The following is a 25,249-nucleotide window of genomic DNA, read 5'->3' as shown; positions in this document are numbered from 1 at the left end:
GATCAATCTGCTGATTACTTCTGACCAGAAAAGAACAACATCAGGACTCCTGGTTGACCAAACAGTCAATCCATCTCTCAACTCCTCGATGCCTGTTTTATATTAAAAGCTTCCAACCATTTCCCGCTTAGCAGACTAGATTCAGAAATCTCATTATGCTGCACCTTCACTCACTTTAAATGAAAAATGAAATGAAATGAAGGACTTAGATGTTGCAGTCTTTCACTGGGAACTCATCTGAACTGAACTCTGCCACAAAATACACACTCCTCTGGACTTTCACTTCCTGGACTCTGGAAATCACAAGAACTAATATTCATTTTTGTGATTTTTTTACCTTTGATTTCCATTGTGGTAAAAAAACACTCTTTTCTTTCCCTCTTACTGTGTGTGTGTGTGTGTATGTGAGATGCGAACATTGCACCTCCTCCCTGCCTCCGGCCTGGGTTTGAATGTGAAAGAAATTAACCTTCTAAGTTAATCACAAAGAGAGTTTGTTGTGACCTGCTTATAAAATTGAACCACACTAAGGGTTTGGGTAAACAAGCAACAGCTGACATTGAAAATAATTCCAAAATACCTCTGTTTACAGGCAAATGGAGAGAGGATAAAGAAGTTCAGTTTGCCTCTCTCTGCTATCTGTAACAACATGTACAGTAATAGGAAAATATTTTCCCTTGTGACTTATCGTGGAGGAGAAAATCATATTTTGTGTGTAAATATAAGGAGAGGTATCTTGGCATGATTACAAGGAGATAACCTAATCATTGACAGAATTATGGAGCCAGAAAGACAGCTATGAGAGATGAAAACAAGGATAAATTAGTGAGAATGAGCGGTGTTCTGCATGATCTATGAAATCAAAGAACTGAAGTAAAACTGTCTTCTGAACTGTTCACAGGTTACAGTACCAAAGAATCTTTCCAATGGTATAAGTAGGTGAGGAATGGTTATTTGGGTTTGGCCTGCTTAGCTACCACCAGCACTGAGTGCTAACTCTAAGTACTTTTAATGTAATAGGTTTTCACATCATGAGCGGACATGGTGGGGTGCTCTTTCGAAGTGTTGGAGCAGACTCGATGGGCCAAATGGCCTCCTTCTGTATTATAGGGATTCTATGATTCCATAATTAACGGTGGCGATGTTGGTCTGTTGATCGCAGGTCAAATCTCTTAGCAGTATGAGAAGTAAAATAGAAGTATAATTTTTTTTTCAGGGATTGTTATTCCTGATCTTTTAATTGACCTGATTATTGGAAAACTAGGTAATGAATGCTGTGCAAAAGATGACAAAGAAAGAAGAGAGAACCCACCTATAATTCCTGATTTTCTGCCATTTAATTGACAGAGGGAAAAGCCAGGAAGAAGTGGCTTCCAATCTTTCTACTGCTGCTGCTACGATCCCCGTCTTCACAGCTGCTCAATGGTACGTTTGACGTGATGTGGCTTTACATGCTTAAACAATTTTCCTCCTCTGTTGCTCTGGAAAAGTAGTATTTTGCATGTGTGCATTTGATTGTAAATTGGTGCTTTATTAATTAGATGCACCATTGGGATTTGAGAAGCTATGGCAGACTGCAGGAGAGTTGGGATCAGTGCAGCATGATTAGTGACAGGATTGAACAACATAAAATCACTCATATGTTACATTCAGTCAGCAAAAAGAGACACGACAACACATCTGTTCCAAACTGGCATACTACTGATATCCTGAAGATCAAATGATTTCAGGAAAACACCATCTGTCAGGGGAATGTCTTTGCTATTATGCGCAGGACTAATGTGATTTCAGAGCTTCTTAACGCACTTTCTTGGAGCTTTTGCCTGTTAAACTGTTATGCACAAAACTTGGTGCAAGGAAAGTTCTGTGGCCACTTTAATATGAATGAATTTCACAGCTGACTCACTGCAGCGAGGACTCTGTGGGCTCCTGGCGCACATTCAATTTTTGTATTCAACATAATCCTTCCTCAGGTTCCAACCGACTGCCGGCAAAAACCAGAGAAATCTGTTGACACAAGCAGATGGTTCAGCAGGTAATTCACTTTTCTTACATGATGCACCGGGTGTTATCGTCTGGGGCAATTTACCTGTGATATAACAGTTCAAATGGCTTGTCAAGGTATCAGTACTTGTTCCCAGGCTAGGATTTAGGGTATCAACTCTGCTACGCTGAGTGATCCATACAGACTATTATACCATCCAAAAGTATAATGAGCAGCCGCCTATATCTGGCAGATGGCACAAAGCTTTCCTCAACAACATCGGTGCCAATTGCATAACGTAATGACGGGTAATTTGTCAGATAAGTCCCCTGTATGTACCAAACCTTCCTTTTTTTCCTCAAATCACTCATTTTCTAAAATTATGTAGATATACAGGTGTCATTCGTTCAAAATTCCCCACAGATATGTGATTGATCGAGGAGCCTAAATCTCATTTTTCATGTGCAGCATCGTTAATAGGTGGAGACCTGAATGCACAGGTAGCGTGAGCCCTGAAACCGGTTGATTTCTAATTACAATGAACAATGACCTCTAATCTTTCTTCGCGACAGCCTTTGTTGAAAGCATTGCCATTTATTTTTGCCCGCCATAGTATCACAGAACGGTTACAGTACAGAAGGAGGCAATTCAACCCATTGTGTCTGTTCTGGCTCTCTGCACGAGCAACTCCGCTCTTTCCAACCTCTTGCCTTTTCCCCACATCCCTGCAGTGCTTTCAGGGGTCGTTATTGTCAGAGCCTATCGTAACTTGTCCACAAAAAGGTAGTCGAAACTTGATAATCTTAAAGTTAAAAATAATCTTCTTTATTATATGAAAGTACCAAAAGTTGAAATACAGCATGGTCTCAAAAACAAGAGCAACTGACTAAACATCAAAATAACAGTAACAGACTAGAATTTGAACTAATGACAGCTAAATGCAAATATGCACAGGTAACAGCAACAACAACTCGAGATGTCACATCAATGATGACATCAGCAATGGATGTAAATTAGAAGATGCATAATAATAACATTCTATTGCAGTGCCCAACTAGGTCAACGAGCCAATCAAACCCTGTCTCTTCTTTAGCTATGATATCATCTTGTGCAATGACCTCGTACAACTAACCAGGATGGAAGTAACACTCTCGAAATAGGATATTTAAAGTAAAAACAGTATGTTAGATGTTCAAGTATTTTGCTTCAATTCTGTCATTTTAAATGCTACATTAGTAGAAAAGTGGGGGGTGGGGGGGGGGGGTGGAGGAGGAGTGCGGGGTAGTGTTGGGGTTGGAGTCGGGGGGGTGGTTGGGTGGGGAGCGCCTGGGTTGAAGGGGGGGGCGGTTTGCATGGCTAGGTGCCAGCTGGCAACAGTGGCGACCATGCGGCCCATGGCACTTGGTTGCGGAGGGGGTTATGTGCAATGATGATGTGTCGTCGACCCCACCCCCTGTAGAACGTTATGTTTGGCCATCATCCAGCGATGTTGGCCGCCGTGGCGAGGGCCGCTGCCCTGCATGTAGCCCTATGGGAGCTGGAGCAGGGACGTGCCAGGGAAGCGGCGGAGGCTGCCACAAGGAGCGTGCCGCAGAGGGGCAGGTGGCAGCCCAGGCTGGAGGGCCTCCCGCCGACAGGACGAGGGGGAGTAGGAGGAGGCAGTGCCATGGTGACAGAGGCGCCTAATGAGGTCTCTTGTGTATGGGCGCCTCATGTCCTACCAGGACCTCACGGACAGGGCATGCAGGAGGAGACTCCGATGAGGCTGGAAACCGTCGCCCATATCTTCCACCTGATGGCACACCTGGCACTGCATGGAACTGGGGGTGGACACCCTCTACCTGTGAACGTCAAGGTGATGGTCGCCCTGAACATCTGAGCGATGGAGTCATTCCAGTCGCCAAGTGGGGAGCTGTCCGACATCTTGCAGGCATCGGTGCACCGGCGCATCCGTGCAGTGACCGACGGCCTGTATGACATCACAGAGCACTACATTCAGTTCGCCGTGGCCAGGATTCCCATGGTCCAGGGTGCGATTGATGGGGTGCACGTCGCCATGCAGCCACCAGCGGATAACGGCGGTGTTCATGAACAGGGAGGGGTCCTACTCCATGAACGTGCAGGTGGTCAGTGACCACCGGAGAAGGATTCTGCATGTATACGCCCGGTACCCAGGCAGTGTGCATAACATGTTCATATTGGCACAATTGTTCATCTCTAGCATGTTCGAGGGACAACCCCCCACCCTGGCTGGAGGCTGGTTGCTGGGCGACAAGGGTTACCCGTTGCGGTCGTGGCTGATGACGCCTATACAGAGGCCACGGACCAAAGCGGAGACCCGCTACAACGATGCCCATTGTGCGATCAGGGATGTGGTCGAGTTGTGCTTTGGGGCTGCTGAAGATGCGCTTCAGGTGCCTGGACTGCTCTGGAGGGGCCCACAAGCACCCGTCGGAGCGGGTCGGTCGCACCGTTGTGGTCTGCTGCGTCCTGCTCAATATAGCCCAGCAGAGGGGTAATGTGCTGGAGGCGGAGGAGGAGGAAGGGGAGGGGGAGAACACGATGAAGGGCACGCCTCCCCAGATGAGGAGGATGTGGAGGGGGGGTGGCAATGTATGGGGCATACGGGCTAGACAGGGACAGAAGGCTGCCAACCGATACCGGCTGGGCCAGCGAGCATGGCACGAGTTGATACCCGCACGATTCACAGACTGGAGGGGTGGAATCGCTGAGCATGGGCACAGAGAGCAGAGTATGGCACCACCCCACCATACTCACCCTGCCCATCACCAACCACCCGCATGCACACCACCCCTCCATTACACATCTACCTGTGGCACAACGGGCAGGGCTCACACGGTCGCCAGTGGAAGCGGGTCTATTGCATGGCATGAAGGATGATGACAACCCGCTCTGCGATGAGCTCTGGGCTCTACATCATCGGATGTAGACCTGTCGTCTGCCTGGGGGTGGGGTGGCAAATGCGGCCCAGGTTGGGGGGGAGGGGGGGGGGGGGGGGGGCACGCCACACTCACCTGAACTTGACCTCTTCTCACGCCTCATACACACTTGCGCCCACTTCCCACCCCACCCCCGCACGCATCGGACAGAGCACAGAGACAGCTTCTGTAGGTGTGAAAGTGCTTTTAATGACAGAAAGTTCATACACGTGCCCTGGCCCCTATAACTAGTCTGTGCCCTGCACCCAGTAAGCTTACTTAATGTCTAATTTTCTGGCCTATGGGCCCTATGACTACGTCTAGGTGGTTCCCTAGCCGGTGCAGCAGAACCGGAGGTGGACGCCTACCCTGTGACTAGGGTCCCCTTTTGGAGGCCGTTTCCTGGGGCGGCCTGGCCTGGATGGGCCAGGCTGCGCCTCGAGCGAGCAGGATGGCATGCTGCCAGCCTGTTCTCGTTGCCCACCAGATGCACCTGGGACGGAAGGGGGGGGGGGAGTCCGAGGTGTCGCGGTGTTCCGGGTCCTTCCCTGCAGGGAGACCCGGAACGGGCCCCAGCACTTCCTCCTCCCTCGGGGTGCCCGATGGCCCTCGGGGCTGTCCATGGGATGGGGTGCGAGCGGATCCAGCACCCGAGGCACCCCAGGCACCTGGCGCTGCCTGTCCTGGAGGCCCGCCCTGGTATCGACAAGGGCCTGCAAGTTTGCAGCCATGGAGCTCAGGGAGTTGGCCATCTCTGTCTGTGTTTGGGCCAGCACCTGGGCAATGGCACCGATGCTCTCTGCCATGGCCTGCTGAGACCGAGCCACGGCATTGAGTGCCCCTGCGATCTACAGCTGGCTCTGGCTCATGCTTGTGAGAGGGCAGCCATGTCATGGGCCACGGACGCTGGCTGCACGAAAGTTCCAGGCTTTGCATACTGCAACCCATGTCCAAACACCCATTGCCTCCACCGCGGACGCCACCCATGCAGTTTCGGCCTTCATGGCACACATGGCCGGCACCACTCCCTGCTCCTGCACATGGGTGGACTCCTCCAATTGCGTCTGCAGGTGCTGCAAGCCAGCCGTCACCTTCTCCACTTGTCCCAGTGTCCCTGACTGCATCGGGACTATGGGTGGGTGTGGGAACTCCAGGAACCCGGGGCCCATCTGGGCAGCAGCTGGTTGCTGGGGCCGGGCTGCCCTCCGACCGTCTGGCCCCTCAGCTGCTCCTACCGCCACCTGCTGCTCCTACCTCCACTGGGACAGCTGTGTGGTGCGCACCAGTGAGTGTCCCAGAAGCCTCATCGCTCAGATGACCAACCGAGGTGATAGTCTCTGCGATGGTGGAGATGTAGGTGATAGGAGTGGCGTTCCGTAGAGGTCCTCATCGGACCCAAAGTCCGTCCGTCTCCTGTATTTGGGTGTGCTGTCCGTCTGTCCGTCCCCTGTGTCTGGGTGTCCTGTGTGTCGGTTTCATTGTGGCGGGTCCCCTGTGTTGTGGTGTCTTGAGTTGACTGGGACGGGGGTCTGTTGGTGTGGCTGCCCTCCCCGTCGCTGGATGAATCCCTACGGCGCGGCCGCACTGGCACTGGATGGGAGCGGCGCATGCCTGATGGCCCGGGTGAATCCATGGCTTGTGGTCGCCCCGCCACTGGCTGGGGGCGGCCTCCGGCTGATGACCCGGGTCGATCCCTGGCTTGTGGCCGCTCCGGCACTGGCTGGGGGGTGGTCTGCATCCGCTGGGATGGGTGGATCGCAGTGCGGCCCTGCAATACACAATAAGGCATGCCTGGTTAGATACGCAGATGGGGCTGAGGGGATGGTGGGAGGAGGGGGGAATTGGAGGGGGGGAGGGGGAGAAGGGGGTGGAGGAAGGGGGTGGAGGAAGGGGGTGGGATTGGGAGGGACAGTGGGGATGGGGAGGGCAGGCAGGGGGATCTCGATCTCTGCATGCGCAACCTCCTGGTCCTCGGGTCCACCTGCGAGGTCCAGGGACTACTGTTCAGCAACGGTGAGGGGGTGCAATTCATGTGGACCCCCGTCGGTCCTGGCACGTTCCCAGTTGTTATAGGCCCGTTTCTCCTGGGTGGGAGGGGAGGGGAAGATAAAAAGATCATTGATAGGCAGACACATACTTGCAGCCCAGCGGTTGGGTGTATGTTGCCATAGGTTCACAGGCCATCCTGCCAATGCAGCTTGCATGGGTGGGTGCAGCCATGTGGGTCTCAGCTATCATGCGGAGGGAGAGGTCGGTGCCACATGTTGGTGGGTTGGGGGGTTGGTGCCATGGGAACAGTGGGGGGTACTCACCCTGGCTGCTCTGACTAGGTCATTGAGCATCTTGTGGCACTGGCTGCCTGTCCTGGGGGTAATGCCCATGGCGTCTCCCACCTCCCTCCGCAGGCGCCGGCTGATGTTGGCTGTGACCCTACGGCCGTGTCTGGGCTACAGGGCCTCCCTCCTCTGCTCCACAGCGCCCAGGAGCACCTCGATATCTCAGTCCTGGAACCTCGGCGCTGCGCGGCGGGCGGCTATCTTCCCACGTTGCACTGTGTCTCTGCTGTTGCCGTCTATTTAACAGTGAAGCAATGTGGCGTCAATTACACTGCGCACGTCTTTGCCGCCGTTACGGGTCGCGCTTCATGTGATGCCCATGCTAGCCCCTTCCGTGGCGCAGAATATGCGCACTTTTGCTGGCCTCAACGCCGAAGTCGTCGCGCCACTTTTGACGCCGGCGTCAGAACTTAGCCACGGGATCGGAGAATCCCGGCCATTATTTTTCTGTGTAAAGCTCAGTTACTGTCTAACTTCTCAGTATGCCTTATATCATTGACCTTTCCCGTCAGCTGACAGGTGCTGAAGCATTGGCAATTTCATGAGAGATGCCGAAGCAGTGGTGTCAATGATCGTTGCACTGGACATTGTCGTCAGTCAGCTGTGTAAAAATAGTTGGGCAAACAAAATAAATGTCGTGACAGAACGAGTTTTGGGCTGTTGCGTAAACTTGGGAACATGGATGTTTACAAATCACTGTCTAAGCTCTGCCGGTGAATAACATCATTCCTACCCTTTGATTGTTAGATGAAGGTTTGAGTATATATAGACTGGTAAAATACTATATCCGCATTCAGGCACACAGTAATGTCAACAGCTGTCTGCACATCCACTGGTTTTGATACTGCCAATTTAGCTGTGCAATTCCTTCCCACACACTCATCCAAACCTTTTTGATCTCTCTTAGTCACCATAAAACAAAGCAAAATTCCTATGTCAAGCTGAGAGCTAATACCTAGAAAGTTTTGGACTTAGTATAAAGCCCAGCATATCTTTTGTGGTATTATCCACAATAAGTGAGAAAGTGCAACATTTCAAGACAGGTGAGTGACACCTTGTGTTGTTATATAACTGGGAGAGTGTTTATATCCTGACTGCCCTGTTTTAATACAGGTAAAGGAGTTGCCCATTGGAACGCTCTCCACTTCTAAAGGAAGCTGCATTTATTCTGGCTTGTCCCTTTAAGGGGGTGGCCTTTGACCGGCTTAGGACCAATCACACAAGAGCCCGCGAACCCCGGCGAATGGAGAGAAAGTGCGGGGCACTGGGATTAGGGGCCCGGGCAGCGTGGACCACGGAGCTGAAGAGTCAAGACCTATCCAGCAATGTTCTGTGCCTGTAATAGTTGCCTTTGCCGACTGTTAATAAACCTCTTTTAGTTGTTACCTTAGGTCTCCAGTGTACAGTCTCGAGCCACCACATTGAAGATGAGGTAAGCGTTTTGGTCGTTAGACTTCAGCAGTCCGGGATTTGAAGGGGGATGGAGGGAAACACCCAAAGACAGATGAGAATCGGGGGACAGTAGCATCCAAAAAGTGACTAGGATGCCAATGATCGGAAAGTTAGAATCATTCGATCAGAAGATGGAAGACTGGAGACAATACATCGAATGGCTCTGCTATTTCTTCACAGCAAATGAGGTAGCAGGAAGAGAAAATCAGAAGGTGATACTTTTGGCGGTTTGTGGGCCTCAAACCTACAACCTGATTTAAAAAATTTATGCTCCTGGAGGCTGCCGACTCATAAACATTTTTCCTGCTCGTCACGTTGGTCCAGGCACATTTTAACCCCAGGCCCTCAATTATCCTGAAGCGTTACAAATTCAACTCTGCTGCTAGGGACCCAGAAGAACCTACCCCCGCATTCGTAGCCGTGCTCCGCCAAATAGCTGAGCACTGTGAGTTCGGAGCAGCGCTTGGCGATATGCTGTGGAACCGCCTAGTTTGCAGGATCAACAACCTAAGCATCCAAAAAATCTCCTGGCTGGAACTAAAATCACATCAGGCAAAATGATCAAGATAGCTCAGGACTATGAAATGCACTGAAAAAGATGCATCCGAACTCCAAAGCCTGCTGGAAGAGGAAGTGAATCAGTTATAGGACACAAGGCCGTGGATTGTGGAATTTGTTTATTGTCACGTGTACCGAGGTACAGTGAAAAGTTCTTTCTTTTTTAAAAAAAAAATTTAATGTACCCAATTATTTTTTTCCCAATTAAGGGGCAATTTAGCGTGGCCAATTCACCTACCCAGCACATCTTTGGCTTGTGGGGGTGAAACCCATGCAGACACGGGGAGAATGTGCAAACTCCACACGGACAGTGACCCAGGGTCAGGATTCGAACCCGGGTCCTCAGCGCCGCAGTCCCAGTGCTGTCCACTGCGCCACATGCCGCCCATGAAAAGTATTTTTCTGCGAGCAGCTCGACAGATCATTAAGTACATGAAACGAAAAGGAAATTTAAAAAAATACATAATAGGGCAACACAAGGTACATAATATAATTACATAACACCGGCATCGGATGAAGCATACTGGAGTGTAGTGTCAGAGGTCAGTGCACAAGAGGGTCGTTTAGGAGTCTGGTAACAGCTTGGAAGTAGCTGTTTTTGAGTTTGTTTGTGCGTGTTCTCAAACTTTTGTATCTCCTGCCCGATGGAAGAAGTTGGAAGAGTGAGTAAGCTGGGTGGGAGGGATCTTTGATTATGCTGCCCGCTTTCCCCAGGCAGCGGGAGGTGTAGATGGAGTCAATGAATGGGAGGCAGGTTTGTGTGATGGTCTGGGCTGTGTTCACGACTCTCTGAAGTTTCTTGCGGTCTTGGGCTGCGCAGTTGCCGTACCAGGCTGTGATGCAGCCAGATAGGGTGCTTTCCATGGTGCATCTGTGAAGGTTGGTAAGATTTAATGTGGACATGCCGAATTTTCTTAGTTTCCTGAGGAAGTATAGGCGCTGTTGTGCTTTCTTGGTGGTAGTGCCGACGTGGGGGACTAGGACAGATATTTGGAGATGTGCACTCCGAGGAATTTGAAACTGCTAACCATCTCCACCTCTGCCCCATTGATGCTGACAGGGGTGTGTACAGTACTTTGCTTCCTGAAGTCAATGACCAGCTCTTTAGTTTTGCTGGCATTGAGGGATAGATTGCTGTCGCTGCACCACTCCACTAGGTTCTCTATCTCCCTCCTGTATTTTGACTTGTCGTTATTTGAGATCCGGCCCACTATGGCTGTATCGTCAGCAAACTTGTAGATGGAGTTGGAACCAAATTTTGCCATGCAGTCGTGTGTGTACAGTAGGGTGCTAAGTGCGCAGCCATGCGGGGCCCCGGTATTGAGGTCTGAGGCATGCGGGGAGATGAACAGGCATAGTTAGGACTGGATCAAAGTTAGAGAACTGGATAAAGAATGGGTCGTCAGTCCAAACCAGAGGTGAATTGTTTTCAGTTTGGGGGAGAAGAATCCCAGGCCATTTCCCATTGTCACCAGTTTGTAAGTTTTCGTTGTAACCAAAGAGGTCATATCCAGGCTTTTTGTCAGGCGAGGCAAAGAGTGCCTGTACAGAAAAAACAGAAGCAGCAGCAATCCGTGACCCCACTGAATCAAGTGGAGAAGGGTGTGGTGAATGTAACTCCGTAATTCACACTGTATTGTATATACATGAGACCATGCATTGATAAGCGCAGTTGCGTTGCCCGACCACTATGGGGAGTAGCGCTGGGAATGCTTAGGAGTTTGTACAGGGCTCCACCCTTGGCTCTGCCCACGACTCCTCCCCCGGTCTGCTGTATAAATACCAATGCTCAGAGCCAGTCGTTCAGTTCATCGAGAGTTCAACGTGGAACAGGCTGGCTCTGTTGTAAGTAGATTAAAACCACTGTTCATATCTTAAAGCACGTGTCTAGTGAATTGATGGTCCCATCAAAGGGTTTGAGGAGGAACATGAAATGTACCGTCTGAAAGCCGTTAAAGTAAATAAGACAGTCCCAATCAAAATAATTCTGTTAGTGAATGAAACACCCTAGAAAATGGAAGTCAATACTGGGGCATTGATTACGAGTGTGGGGCAACAGACATTTACTTATATTCAAGAAGGGACTCGGACCTTGAATTTGGATAGCATGACAGCCATGATTGTACGGAGGAAACCCGAAGAATCTTTGGGACCACCAGTGTGCCAGTACCTTACAAAGAATAAGAAGTCTTAGATTGTCATAGAGGGGCACAGACTAAGCCTGAAGGGAAGGGACTGGTTGCAGCCGATTAAAAATAATTGGCTGAAAATCTTTAAAGTCGCAAACAGCGTTTTTCAAGGCGTCCTGTGAAGACACGAGGACGTGATTCATAATGAGTTAGGTGGGATCAAGGGTGTGAGGCCAAAATTTATGTTGATTCAGACTCAACACCAAAGTGTTTTAGGACCAGACCAGTCTCTTACACCCTGCATCAAATGGACGAAACTGAGCTAAAGTGATTGGAGGAACTGTAAATCATTAAATTTTCCAAATGGGCGGCCCCATAGTCCCCATGCTCATTCCAGATCAGTCAATAAGAATATGAGGGGACTGTAAACTCACGATCAACCAGGCTGCCCATGTAGATAAGTACCTGATTCCCGAAATCGAGGACCACTACGCCAAGCTGGCAGGAAGCTTCACCTACTCCAAGCCCCAAGTACCTGCAGTTAGAATTAGATGAGGAGTTTCAAAAGTTTGCCACGCTCAATACACAAAAGAGCCTATTTCAGTACCTGAGGCTACCTTTCAGAATTCCCTCGGCCTACATTATTTTCCAGCATACCATGGAAAACCTCCCTCAGCGTATCCAAAAAATGATGGTCTACCTAGATGATGTTTTAGTCACTGGGGTCACGCATGAAAATTGCATGTCAAGTTTGAAGATGTATTAAAAAGGTTCAGAGATGCGGCAAACCTCCTTAAACGTGAGACATGTACCTTCCAGGCCACAGCATTCATGTACTTGGAGTTCTGAGTGGATGCCACAGATCTCCACCCATTCGAAAAGAAATGTGAATGCGATATGAGAGTCCCAGCACCCAGGAATGTAACCCAGCTGAAATCTTTCCTGAGAATGGTGAACTATTATGGCAAATTTGGCCACGATATTGGCACTGCTACCCCAGTCACTGAGGAACAAAACAACGTTGGCAATGGAAAGAGGAGCAACAGGAATCTTTCTGCTTGCTAAATCAAGGTCTGCAATCTTCAAACCTCTTAGTTCATTTCAAACTGGGGAAACCAGTTGTTCTCATCTGCTATGCCTCACCATACGGAATCAAAGCCGTTCCATCCCATAAGATAGAGCGTGGATCTGAATGGCCAATAGCCTTTAGTTTATGGACCCTCGAAGAAGCAAAGCAAAATTGCAACCAAATCAAAAAGGAGGTACTGGCCGTCATCTTTGGTGTGAAAAAAATGTCACTAATATGTTTATGGACTGTGATTCGTTATAATAACTGACCACAAGCCACTATTGGGACTTTTGAGGGAGGACAAGCAAATACCTCAGTTGCCTCCCCCGGGCGTGACCCCTGGCAGTGCCAACCTTGCACCTGGGCATACAGGCAGTTCCAGGGTGCCTAGGTGGCATTGCCAAGGTGCAAGCTGGCATTGTCAAGTTTCCCAGATGCAGAGGGAGTGCCAGGGTGCTACCCTTGCGAGGCGAGTAGCCCGACAGAAGAGTGGAGTCAGCTGAATCATCGTCTTCTGCACGCGACCACCCGGGGGTCTCCAATGCCCCCCGCCCCCCCAGGTGCTGTTACAATTGGTCCACATTTGTGGGGACCAGTAACAAACGACACACTGGCGAGGTCTCTCAGGTATGGCCGGTGAATCTTGGGCGTCGGATGAATCCATTGTCTGGTTATTTAAATGAGCAATTATGGTCATTTAAATATTCAGATCTGGGCCTCACCCAGCGAGAGCGTGATCCAGATTGCGACGTCTCGGTAGATTCCATTCTGCAAGAGGCCTCTTACGAGATTCAATGGCCTTTTCCCGACACCAATTAGGGTGCAAATAGGCTGCTGAATCATGCTCAACATTTCCTAATTTTGAGGGGAGGGTGGAGGAACGCAGGCCTACCAGAAAAATCCACATACTTCACAGAAGGATGACAGACTGTTGTAGGTTGGTGACCTGGTTCTCGTTTGGAATTTTGTCACGGGCCCACTTCGCCAGTCAAATCATGTCCCAATGGGGACTGATGTGATAAATGTGGAAGCATGCCAACCACTTGATGGGGCGGTAATCCCCATTCCAGATCAGATGGGTCCAACGTGTGCTCTTGGGGCTTCTGTGGCTGTTCCAGAGAGGAGGAAACCGGAAATTTTGGAGTCAGCCCGGCAGCAGACCCTTGCGAGGCGAGTAGCCCGACAGAAGAGTGGAGTCAGCTGAATCATCGTCTTCTGCACGCGACAAGACTACCTTGGAGATGGTGGAGCCAGCTGTGGGACGAAGGGGATTGGTGAAGGCGCAAAGGCCCCTGGCTCTGACTCTGTATTGAACTTTTTTCTCTTGACCATGTATTTAGCACTTTACAACTTACTTTGTAAATCGTAATAAAGGACTTAAGCGGAGAAAGGTGTGGTAGCATGGCCCCTTTAAGTGGGCAGGCTTTGCGGTCCACGTGACTGGCTTGGGGCAAATTGCACGGGTGCTTGCGTACCCCGACCAATAGAGAGAAAGTGAGGGCCTTGGAAGCAGGGACCTGGGCAGTGTGGACCCTGAAACTGGATAGTTAAGGCCTCTCCAGTGCTATGTGTCTATATATAGTTGCCTATGGCTTATGGCCACTGTTAATAAACCTCTTTTAGTTGCTTCTGGAAGTCATCAGTGTATTGTCTCAAGCCACCACAGTCCTTTTAAAGGCACTATGGGAAACAACTTTAAATAGGGAAACCATGAAAGTTCAAAGTTCATTGGTGTGGGAGACAAGTGTATCTTTGAAACAGTAAATGCTTGTAGGTTTACACTTCCCGAGCTTGGGTCGAGGCTACGTTATCCGATTTCTGAGCCACCTTTTCTTTACTGTGATTCCCTCGTGCTTTGTTGCTGTTTTGCAATTTTTGCAAAAGGTGTGGCAAACCCCAGGTGTGCGATGTTTTAAAAATTTCCACTTTGAGATCGACAGTCTAAAGATGAGACTTATGTTCAGGAAGAAAACTGCAAATGTAGAAATCTAAGAAAAATTAAAACCCAAAATGCTGAAAAACCCAGCAGGTCGGGCAGTGTCCGTGGAGGGGGAGGAGAAATTGGGATCTGTGTTTCTTTCAGGAGAATTGAAGATGGGTTTTAGTCAGACTTAAGAACATAGTGTGAACAGGTAGAAGTCATACAGCAGAGGGAAAAACCTGAAAACTGCACCGCAGAAGACCAGAAGATAAGATAATCATCACAAGTAATAATAATCTTTATTAGTGTCAGAAATAGGCTTATATTAACACTGCAATGAAGTTACTGTGAAAATCCAAGGACATGATGCATTGCTATGTATAGCATTTACAGTACAGAACCAGGCCATTTGGCCCATTAGAGCCAGGCGACACACAACCCTCCACCCAAAGTTCCACATCTAGCCCCATCAATACACCCGTTTGTTCTTTTCTCCCTCATATGACCATCCGGCTATTTTGTTCAATGCATTTGTTCTGTTTGTTTCAACTATTCCCTGTGGTAGCGACCTCCGTGACCACACCATAACCTTGCGTAGCTGAACATGATGCTAAATGGAATGAAGGATCCCTGACTAATGTTATTTGAAGGGATCAGGAACTACATACACCTTTTTATTCTGGCTGCTGGTGCTATTATACAAACCTTTTGGAGCTTTCTTATGCTTGGTCAATTTTATAGCTGTCTTCAGGAGCATTATGGCCGGTACTAAAGTCTATTTCTTTGTCATTTAAAATCCTGTGCAACAAGCTACTTCCAGAAATGAGTGACCTTGAGAGGCATTGACAATTGAACACGACTGAGACAATGAAGCAAGACCGTGCAGAGCAGCACAAGCTGTTGAAAGAGGGAGGACGTGGAGAGGGTGGTGAAATCTCAGCAGGTGTCTATGTCCACCAAAGGTCTTACGGGAACAATTCTTTAACCTGAACCTTAGTGATGACCCATGCTTCAGTTACCTCTGCTTCAGTAGGGAGGTCGCTACTGAAATCTGCCAACTCCTACAGTCGTAACTGCAACCTCATAGCAGGGCCTGGACTGCATTGCCTGCGGTTGTCAAGGGGCGGGATTCTCCATTTGTTCACAGCAGCAGGATTCTCCGGTCCCACTGCAGTGAACTGGAGAGATAGTCGAGTGTCAAATTCTTCGTCCTCACAAGAAGCGGTAGCAGGGTGGGCTCGCAATGGAGAATCCCTGCCTAGGTCACTGCAGCTCTTAGATATTATGTGCTGGGCTCCTTCTAGGCTGCTACTGGATATTTTTAAAATCTCATAATTGTAAGTGCACTGTGAGGCTCTCCACATACAGAGAAACAGCCTCATCTAATTCCCTCTTGCTAGGGACAAGAAGCTGAAGTGAGGAGGAGGGTTTGCAAGAATTGCAATTTTCCGCATGGTGCATGATGCCATTGACTGAATGTATATTGAATTCACATGAGGCACATGAAAGGAAATCATTTCCGTGAGCCATAGAGGATTCAATTCCTTCAGTGCCTAGCCAACTCTTCATGAAGTCATGACCGGCTGGGTCACTGTCTGTGCGGGGTCTGCACGTTCTCCCCGTGTCTGCGTGGGTTTCCTCTCATAGTCCAAAGATGTGCGGGTTAGGTGGATTGGCCATGCTAAATTGCTCTTAGTGTCGAAAACATGTTAAGTGGGGGTTACAGGGATAGAGTCGATACTTGGGCTTCAGTAGGGTGCTCTGTGTAAGGACTGGTGCAGACTCGATGGGCTGAATGGCCTCCTTCTGCACTGTAAATTCTATGAAGTCCATTATCCTGACAGAGAAACATAGAAAATAGGGGCAGGAGTAGGTAATTTGGCCTTTAGAAATTGCTCTGCCATTCAATACGATCAAGGCTGATTATCTATCTCAACATCATGCTCCTGTCCTCCCTACATATCCCTTGGCTCCTTTCCAGTCTAGAAATCAGTCCATTTCCTTCTTAAATATATTCAGTAATTTGGCCTCTACAACTTTGTGTTGAGAGTTCCAAAAGTTCGCCACACTCCAAGTGAAGAACTTCCTCCTTATCTCAGCCCTAAAATGGTCTATCCCATATCCTGAGACCATGACCCTTTGTTGTAGACCACCCCACCCTCCCAGCTAGTGAAAACATCATCCTTGCATCCTTCTGTCCAGCCCTGTCAGAAATTTTATATGTTTCAATTAGACCCCGTCTCATTCTTCTCAGCTCCAGTGAATGCAGCCCAGTAAACCCAATCTCTCCTCATAAGACAATCCTGCCATCCCTGGGATCAGTCAGGTTAACCTTCACTGCACACGTCTATGGCAAGTATATCTTAAATAAGGAGACCAAAATTGTACACAGTACTCCAAGTGGGGTTTCACTGAGGACTTGACAGTAGCCACAACTCCTTAATTCAGCATCAGTCCTCTTTCACCTCTCTATCATCCACCATGGCAATAAAAGTTTAGTTACTGCGCGACAAGGGTTGCTACTCATGACGTGGCTCATGATTCTGTTCCAGAACCCAGGCACACATGAACAGCAGATGTACCAAGAGATCTATGTGCCACATGGAATATTGTAGAGCACATCATTGGCATCCTCAAGTATTTGTCCATGATGACTGCAAGTGGGAAAGATTCAGCGGCATCTTCCTCTTTTCGGCAATAGTCAATTTTGAATTGTTTACAAACGTTGTAAATCTGTGTCTGCCACTGCTGGTCAATTTGTGTTGTGGCAACTTGTTAATAACTTTGAAACTGGGAAAGGGACCAAGGTTGGGGATGAGCCAACGGCCGACGGAAAGTCCCACCCAACTGAACATGCACTACAACAAGAAATCTAACTCCAAAATATTTACTTTCAAGAATAAAACCCAAGCATTAATCACCAGCTGAAATGTAGATAAAGGAAAGTTGTTTATTAAAGAACATCCTTTATCTGTGGAAAGGTTCAGTGATTACACCAAGCATTATATAAAATAGATTTAAAATTCAAATGACATCTTTTAAAAATGCACAATGTTCATGTGGCTAATACATAAATTCATACATTTAATCATATTCTATAATATATGTCGATGGTGGTTGAAAACTGAGGATCTGTGTTTTTAGATCAGTTCTTAGAGGGAATTTTGTTGTAAGGCTACTCTTCAGTGATAAAGGTTTAACATCAGGCATTCTCCTTTCAAGAAAGATGTTCACTTCTGAAATCTTTCCAAAGAGAAAGTGTGAGCATCGGATTCTTTCCAAAATCATAGGCCTTTAAGGGCAGGTCTTTTCCGATAGGCTCGCGATTCCCCCGGCAGGCGCCTGAGGATTAGAAGCTTGCACTGTGTGAAACAGTCACTCAATGTGATTTCCCCAGAGCAACCAATTAATGACCAGAGTGTGGGCTCACTGTCCAATTAATGGCCAGAGTGTGGGCTCACTGTCCAATTAATGGTCAGAGTGTGGGCTCACTGTCCAATTAATGGCCAGAGTGTGGGCTCACTGTCCAATTAATAGCCAGAACGTGGGCTCACTGTCCAATTAATGGCCAGAATATGGGCTCACTGTCCAATTAATGGCCAGAGTGTGGGCTCACTGTCCAATTAATGGCCAGAGTGTGGGCTCACTGTCCAATTAATGGCCAGATTGTGGGCTCACTGTCCAATTAATAGCCAGAATGTGGGCTCACTGTCCAATTAATGGCCAGAGTGTGGGCTCACTGTCCAATTAATGGCCAGAATATGGGCTCACTGTCCAATTAATAGCCAGAGTGTGGGCTCACTGTCCAATTAATGGCCAGAGTGTGGGCTCACTGTCCAATTAATAACCAGAGTGTGGGCTCACTGTCCAATTAATGACCAGAGTGTGGGCTCACTGTCCAATTAATGGCCAGAGTGCGGGCTCACTGTCCAATTAATAGCCAGAATGTGGGCTCACTGTCCAATTAATGGCCAGAGTGTGGGCTCACTGTCCAATTAATAGCCAGAATGTGGGCTCACTGTCCAATTAATGGCCAGAGTGTGGGCTCACTGTCCAATTAATGGCCAGAGTGTGGGCTCACTGTCCAATTAATGGCCAGAGTGTGGGCTCACTGTCCAATTAATGGCCAGAGTGTGGGCTCACTGTCCAATTAATAGCCAGAATGTGGGCTCACTGTCCAATTAATGACCAGAATGTGGGCTCACTGTCCAATTAATAGCCAGAGTGTGGGCTCACTGTCCAATTAATAACCAGAGTGTGGGCTCACTGTCCAATTAATGGCCAGAATGTGGGCTCACTGTCCAATTAATGGCCAGAGTGTGGGCTCACTGTCCAATTAATAGCCAGAATGTGGGCTCACTGTCCAATTAATGGCCAGAGTGTGGGCTCACTGTCCAATTAATGGCCAGAGTGTGGGCTCACTGTCCAATTAATAGCCAGAATGTGGGCTCACTGTCCAATTAATGGCCAGAGTGTGGGCTCACTGTCCAATTAATGGCCAGAGTGTGGGCTCACTGTCCAATTAATGGCCAGAGTGTGGGCTCACTGTCCAATTAATGGCCAGAGTGTGGGCTTACTGTCCAATTAATGGCCAGAATGTGGGCTCACTGTCCAATTAATGGCCAGAATGTGGGCTCACTGTCCAATTAATGGCCAGAGTGTGGGCTCACTGTCCAATTAATAGCCAGAATGTGGGCTCACTGTCCAATTAATGGCCAGTGGGCTCACTGTCCAATTAATGGCCAGAATGTGGGCTCACTGTCCAATTAATAGCCAGAATGTGGGCTCACTGTCCAATTAATAGCCAGAGTGTGGGCTCACTGTCCAATTAATGGCCATAGTGTGGGCTCACTGTCCAATTAATGGCCAGAATGTGGGCTCACTGTCCAATTAATGACCAGAGTGTGGGCTCACTGTCCAATTAATGGCCAGAATATGGGCTCACTGTCCAATTAATGGCCAGAGTGTGGGCTCACTGTCCAATTAATGGCCAGAGTGTGGGCTCACTGTCCAATTAATGGCCAGAGTGTGGGCTCACTGTCCAATTAATGGCCAGAATATGGGCTCACTGTCCAATTAATAGCCAGAGTGTGGACTCACTGTCCAATTAATGGCCAGAGTGTGGGCTCACTGTCCAATTAATGGCCAGAGTGTGGGCTCACTGTCCAATTAATGGCCAGGGTGTGGGCTCACTGTCCAATTAATGGCCAGAGTGTGGGCTCACTGTCCAATTAATAATCAGAGTGTGGGCTCACTGTCCAATTAATGGCCAGAGTGTGGGCTCACTGTCCAATGAATGGCCAGAATGTGGGCTCACTGTCCAATTAATAGCCAGAGTGTGGGCTCACTGTCCAATTAATGACCAGAGTGCGGGCTCACTGTCCAATTAATAGCCAGAGTGTGGGCTCACTGTCCAATTAATGGCCAGAGTGTGGGCTCACTGTCCAATTAATGGCCAGAGTGTGGGCTCACTGTCCAATTAATAGCCAGAATGTGGGCTCACTGTCCAATTAATGGCCAGAGTGTGGGCTCACTGTCCAATTAATAACCAGAGTGTGGGCTCACTGTCCAATTAATGACCAGAGTGTGGGCTCACTGTCCAATTAATGGCCAGAGTGCGGGCTCACTGTCCAATTAATAGCCAGAATGTGGGCTCACTGTCCAATTAATGGCCAGAGTGTGGGCTCACTGTCCAATTAATAGCCAGAATGTGGGCTCACTGTCCAATTAATGGCCAGAGTGTGGGCTCACTGTCCAATTAATGGCCAGAGTGTGGGCTCACTGTCCAATTAATGGCCAGAGTGTGGGCTCACTGTCCAATTAATGGCCAGAGTGTGGGCTCACTGTCCAATTAATAGCCAGAATGTGGGCTCACTGTCCAATTAATGACCAGAATGTGGGCTCACTGTCCAATTAATAGCCAGAGTGTGGGCTCACTGTCCAATTAATAACCAGAGTGTGGGCTCACTGTCCAATTAATGGCCAGAATGTGGGCTCACTGTCCAATTAATGGCCAGAGTGTGGGCTCACTGTCCAATTAATAGCCAGAATGTGGGCTCACTGTCCAATTAATGGCCAGAGTGTGGGCTCACTGTCCAATTAATAGCCAGAATGTGGGCTCACTGTCCAATTAATGGCCAGAGTGTGGGCTCACTGTCCAATTAATGGCCAGAGTGTGGGCTCACTGTCCAATTAATGGCCAGAGTGTGGGCTCACTGTCCAATTAATGGCCAGAGTGTGGGCTTACTGTCCAATTAATGGCCAGAATGTGGGCTCACTGTCTAATTAATGGCCAGAATGTGGGCTCACTGTCCAATTAATGGCCAGAGTGTGGGCTCACTGTCCAATTAATAGCCAGAATGTGGGCTCACTGTCCAATTAATGGCCAGTGGGCTCACTGTCCAATTAATGGCCAGAATGTGGGCTCACTGTCCAATTAATAGCCAGAATGTGGGCTCACTGTCCAATTAATAGCCAGAGTGTGGGCTCACTGTCCAATTAATGGCCATAGTGTGGGCTCACTGTCCAATTAATGGCCAGAATGTGGGCTCACTGTCCAATTAATGACCAGAGTGTGGGCTCACTGTCCAATTAATGGCCAGAATATGGGCTCACTGTCCAATTAATGGCCAGAGTGTGGGCTCACTGTCCAATTAATGGCCAGAGTGTGGGCTCACTGTCCAATTAATGGCCAGAGTGTGGGCTCACTGTCCAATTAATGGCCAGAATATGGGCTCACTGTCCAATTAATAGCCAGAGTGTGGGCTCACTGTCCAATTAATGGCCAGAGTGTGGGCTCACTGTCCAATTAATGGCCAGAGTGTGGGCTCACTGTCCAATTAATGGCCAGGGTGTGGGCTCACTGTCCAATTAATGGCCAGAGTGTGGGCTCACTGTCCAATTAATAACCAGAGTGTGGGCTCACTGTCCAATTAATGGGCAGAGTGTGGGCTCACTGTCCAATTAATGGCCAGAATGTGGGCTCACTGTCCAATTAATAGCCAGAGTGTGGGCTCACTGTCCAATTAATGACCAGAGTGCGGGCTCACTGTCCAATTAATAGCCAGAGTGTGGGCTCACTGTCCAATTAATGGCCAGAGTGTGGGCTCACTGTCCAATTAATGGCCAGAGTGTGGGCTCACTGTCCAATTAATAGCCAGAACGTGGGCTCACTGTCCAATTAATGGCCAGAATATGGGCTCACTGTCCAATTAATGGCCAGAGTGTGGGCTCACTGTCCAATTAATGGCCAGAGTGTGGGCTCACTGTCCAATTAATGGCCAGAGTGTGGGCTCACTGTCCAATTAATGGCCAGAATATGGGCTCACTGTCCAATTAATAGCCAGAGTGTGGACTCACTGTCCAATTAATGGCCAGAGTGTGGGCTCACTGTCCAATTAATGGCCAGAGTGTGGGCTCACTGTCCAATTAATGGCCAGGGTGTGGGCTCACTGTCCAATTAATGGCCAGAGTGTGGGCTCACTGTCCAATTAATAGCCAGAATGTGGGCTCACTGTCCAATTAATGGCCAGAGTGTGGGCTCACTGTCCAATTAATAACCAGAGTGTGGGCTCACTGTCCAATTAATGACCAGAGTGTGGGCTCACTGTCCAATTAATGGCCAGAGTGCGGGCTCACTGTCCAATTAATAGCCAGAATGTGGGCTCACTGTCCAATTAATGGCCAGAGTGTGGGCTCACTGTCCAATTAATAGCCAGAATGTGGGCTCACTGTCCAATTAATGGCCAGAGTGTGGGCTCACTGTCCAATTAATGGCCAGAGTGTGGGCTCACTGTCCAATTAATGGCCAGAGTGTGGGCTCACTGTCCAATTAATGGCCAGAGTGTGGGCTCACTGTCCAATTAATAGCCAGAATGTGGGCTCACCGTCCAATTAATGACCAGAATGTGGGCTCACTGTCCAATTAATAGCCAGAGTGTGGGCTCAATGTCCAATTAATAACCAGAGTGTGGGCTCACTGTCCAATTAATGGCCAGAATGTGGGCTCACTGTCCAATTAATGGCCAGAGTGTGGGCTCACTGTCCAATTAATAGCCAGAATGTGGGCTCACTGTCCAATTAATGGCCAGAGTGTGGGCTCACTGTCCAATTAATAGCCAGAGTGTGGGCTCACTGTCCAATTAATGGCCAGAGTGTGGGCTCACTGTCCAATTAATGGCCAGAGTGTGGGCTCACTGTCCAATTAATGGCCAGAGTGTGGGCTCACTGTCCAATTAATGGCCAGAGTGTGGGCTTACTGTCCAATTAATGGCCAGAATGTGGGCTCACTGTCTAATTAATGGCCAGAATGTGGGCTCACTGTCCAATTAATGGCCAGAGTGTGGGCTCACTGTCCAATTAATAGCCAGAATGTGGGCTCACTGTCCAATTAATGGCCAGTGGGCTCACTGTCCAATTAATGGCCAGAATGTGGGCTCACTGTCCAATTAATAGCCAGAATGTGGGCTCACTGTCCAATTAATAGCCAGAGTGTGGGCTCACTGTCCAATTAATGGCCATAGTGTGGGCTCACTGTCCAATTAATGGCCAGAATGTGGGCTCACTGTCCAATTAATGACCAGAGTGTGGGCTCACTGTCCAATTAATGGCCAGAATATGGTCTCACTGTCCAATTAATGGCCAGAGTGTGGGCTCACTGTCCAATTAATGGCCAGAGTGTGGGCTCACTGTCCAATTAATGGCCAGAGTGTGGGCTCACTGTCCAATTAATGGCCAGAATATGGGCTCACTGTCCAATTAATAGCCAGAGTGTGGACTCACTGTCCAATTAATGGCCAGAGTGTGGGCTCACTGTCCAATTAATGGCCAGAGTGTGGGCTCACTGTCCAATTAATGGCCAGGGTGTGGGCTCACTGTCCAATTAATGGCCAGAGTGTGGGCTCACTGTCCAATTAATAACCAGAGTGTGGGCTCACTGTCCAATTAATGGGCAGAGTGTGGGCTCACTGTCCAATTAATGGCCAGAATGTGGGCTCACTGTCCAATTAATAGCCAGAGTGTGGGCTCACTGTCCAATTAATGACCAGAGTGCGGGCTCACTGTCCAATTAATAGCCAGAGTGTGGGCTCACTGTCCAATTAATGGCCAGAGTGTGGGCTCACTGTCCAATTAATGACCAGAGTGTGGGCTCACTGTCCAATTAATAGCCAGAACGTGGGCTCACTGTCCAATTAATGGCCAGAGTGTGGGCTCACTGTCCAATTAATAGCCAGAGTGTGGGCTCACTGTCTAATTAATGGCCAGAGTGTGGGCTCACTGTCCAATTAATGGCCAGGGTGTGGGCTCACTGTCCAATTAATAGCCAGAATGTGGGCTCACTGTCCAATTAATAGCCAGAATGTGGGCTCACTGTCCAATTAATGGCCAGAATGTGGGCTCACTGTCCAATTAATGGCCAGAGTGTGGGCTCACTGTCCAATTAATTGCCAGAATGTGGGCTCACTGTCCAATTAATGGCCAGAGTGTGGGCTCACTGTCCAATTAATGGCCAGAATGTGGGCTCACTGTCCAATTAATGGCCAGAGTGTGGGCTCACTGTCCAATTAATGGCCAGAGTGTGGGCTCACTGTCCAATTAATGACCAGAGTGTGGGCTCACTGTCCAATTAATGGCCAGAGTGTGGGCTCACTGTCCAATTAATGGCCAGAATGTGGGCTCACTGTCCAATTAATAGCCAGAGTGTGGGCTCACTGTCCAATTAATGGCCAGAGTGTGGGCTCACTGTCCAATTAATGGCCAGAATGTGGGCTCACTGTCCAATTAATGGCCAGAGTGTGGGCTCACTGTCCAATTAATTGCCAGAATGTGGGCTCACTGTCCAATTAATGGCCAGAGTGTGGGCTCACTGTCCAATTAATGGCCAGAGTGTGGGCTCACTGTCCAATTAATGGCCAGAGTGTGGGCTCACTGTCCAATTAATGACCAGAGTGCGGGCTCACTGTCCAATTAATAGCCAGAGTGTGGGCTCACTGTCCAATTAATGGCCAGAGTGTGGGCTCACTGTCCAATTAATGGCCAGAGTGTGGGCTCACTGTCCAATTAATAGCCAGAACGTGGGCTCACTGTCCAATTAATGGCCAGAGTGTGGGCTCACTGTCCAATTAATAGCCAGAGTGTGGGCTCACTGTCCAATTAATGGCCAGAGTGTGGGCTCACTGTCCAATTAATAGCCAGAATGTGGGCTCACTGTCCAATTAATGGCCAGAGTGTGGGCTCACTGTCCAATTAATGGCCAGAGTGTGGGCTCACTGTCCAATTAATGGCCAGAGTGTGGGCTCACTGTCCAATTAATGGCCAGAGTGTGGGCTTACTGTCCAATTAATGGCCAGAATGTGGGCTCACTGTCTAATTAATGGCCAGAATGTGGGCTCACTGTCCAATTAATGGCCAGAGTGTGGGCTCACTGTCCAATTAATAGCCAGAATGTGGGCTCACTGTCCAATTAATGGCCAGTGGGCTCACTGTCCAATTAATGGCCAGAATGTGGGCTCACTGTCCAATTAATAGCCAGAATGTGGGCTCACTGTCCAATTAATAGCCAGAGTGTGGGCTCACTGTCCAATTAATGGCCATAGTGTGGGCTCACTGTCCAATTAATGGCCAGAATGTGGGCTCACTGTCCAATTAATGACCAGAGTGTGGGCTCACTGTCCAATTAATGGCCAGAATATGGGCTCACTGTCCAATTAATGGCCAGAGTGTGGGCTCACTGTCCAATTAATGGCCAGAGTGTGGGCTCACTGTCCAATTAATGGCCAGAGTGTGGGCTCACTGTCCAATTAATGGCCAGAATATGGGCTCACTGTCCAATTAATAGCCAGAGTGTGGACTCACTGTCCAA

General features: G+C 48.8%; 1 protein-coding gene across 6 annotated transcripts in view; it reads left to right on the top strand.

Annotated features, from left to right (window-relative positions):
* The window catches only part of dlgap3 (discs, large (Drosophila) homolog-associated protein 3), a 1,017,459-nt gene that overhangs the window by 564,440 nt on the left and 427,770 nt on the right, over positions 1–25,249 (top strand). For 4 of the 6 annotated variants that reach the window (XR_005461097.1, XM_038801129.1, XM_038801094.1 and 1 more), the window contains one exon: positions 1,348–1,425. The exons of 1 other annotated variant lie outside the window; for it this stretch is intronic. The gene's annotated coding sequence lies outside the window, so the exon portion shown is untranslated. Of the gene's footprint in view, positions 1–1,347; positions 1,426–1,973; positions 2,036–25,249 lie in introns of all 6 variants that reach the window. One more of the 6 variants, XM_038801086.1, reaches the window with a different exon arrangement.

Source organism: Scyliorhinus canicula, chromosome 1, assembly GCF_902713615.1.
Source record: "Scyliorhinus canicula chromosome 1, sScyCan1.1, whole genome shotgun sequence".
In the NCBI taxonomy this organism is placed as follows: domain Eukaryota; kingdom Metazoa; phylum Chordata; class Chondrichthyes; order Carcharhiniformes; family Scyliorhinidae; genus Scyliorhinus; species Scyliorhinus canicula.
Note: the sequence above shows the minus strand (reverse complement) of the source record. Positions and strands in the feature narration are given on the sequence as shown.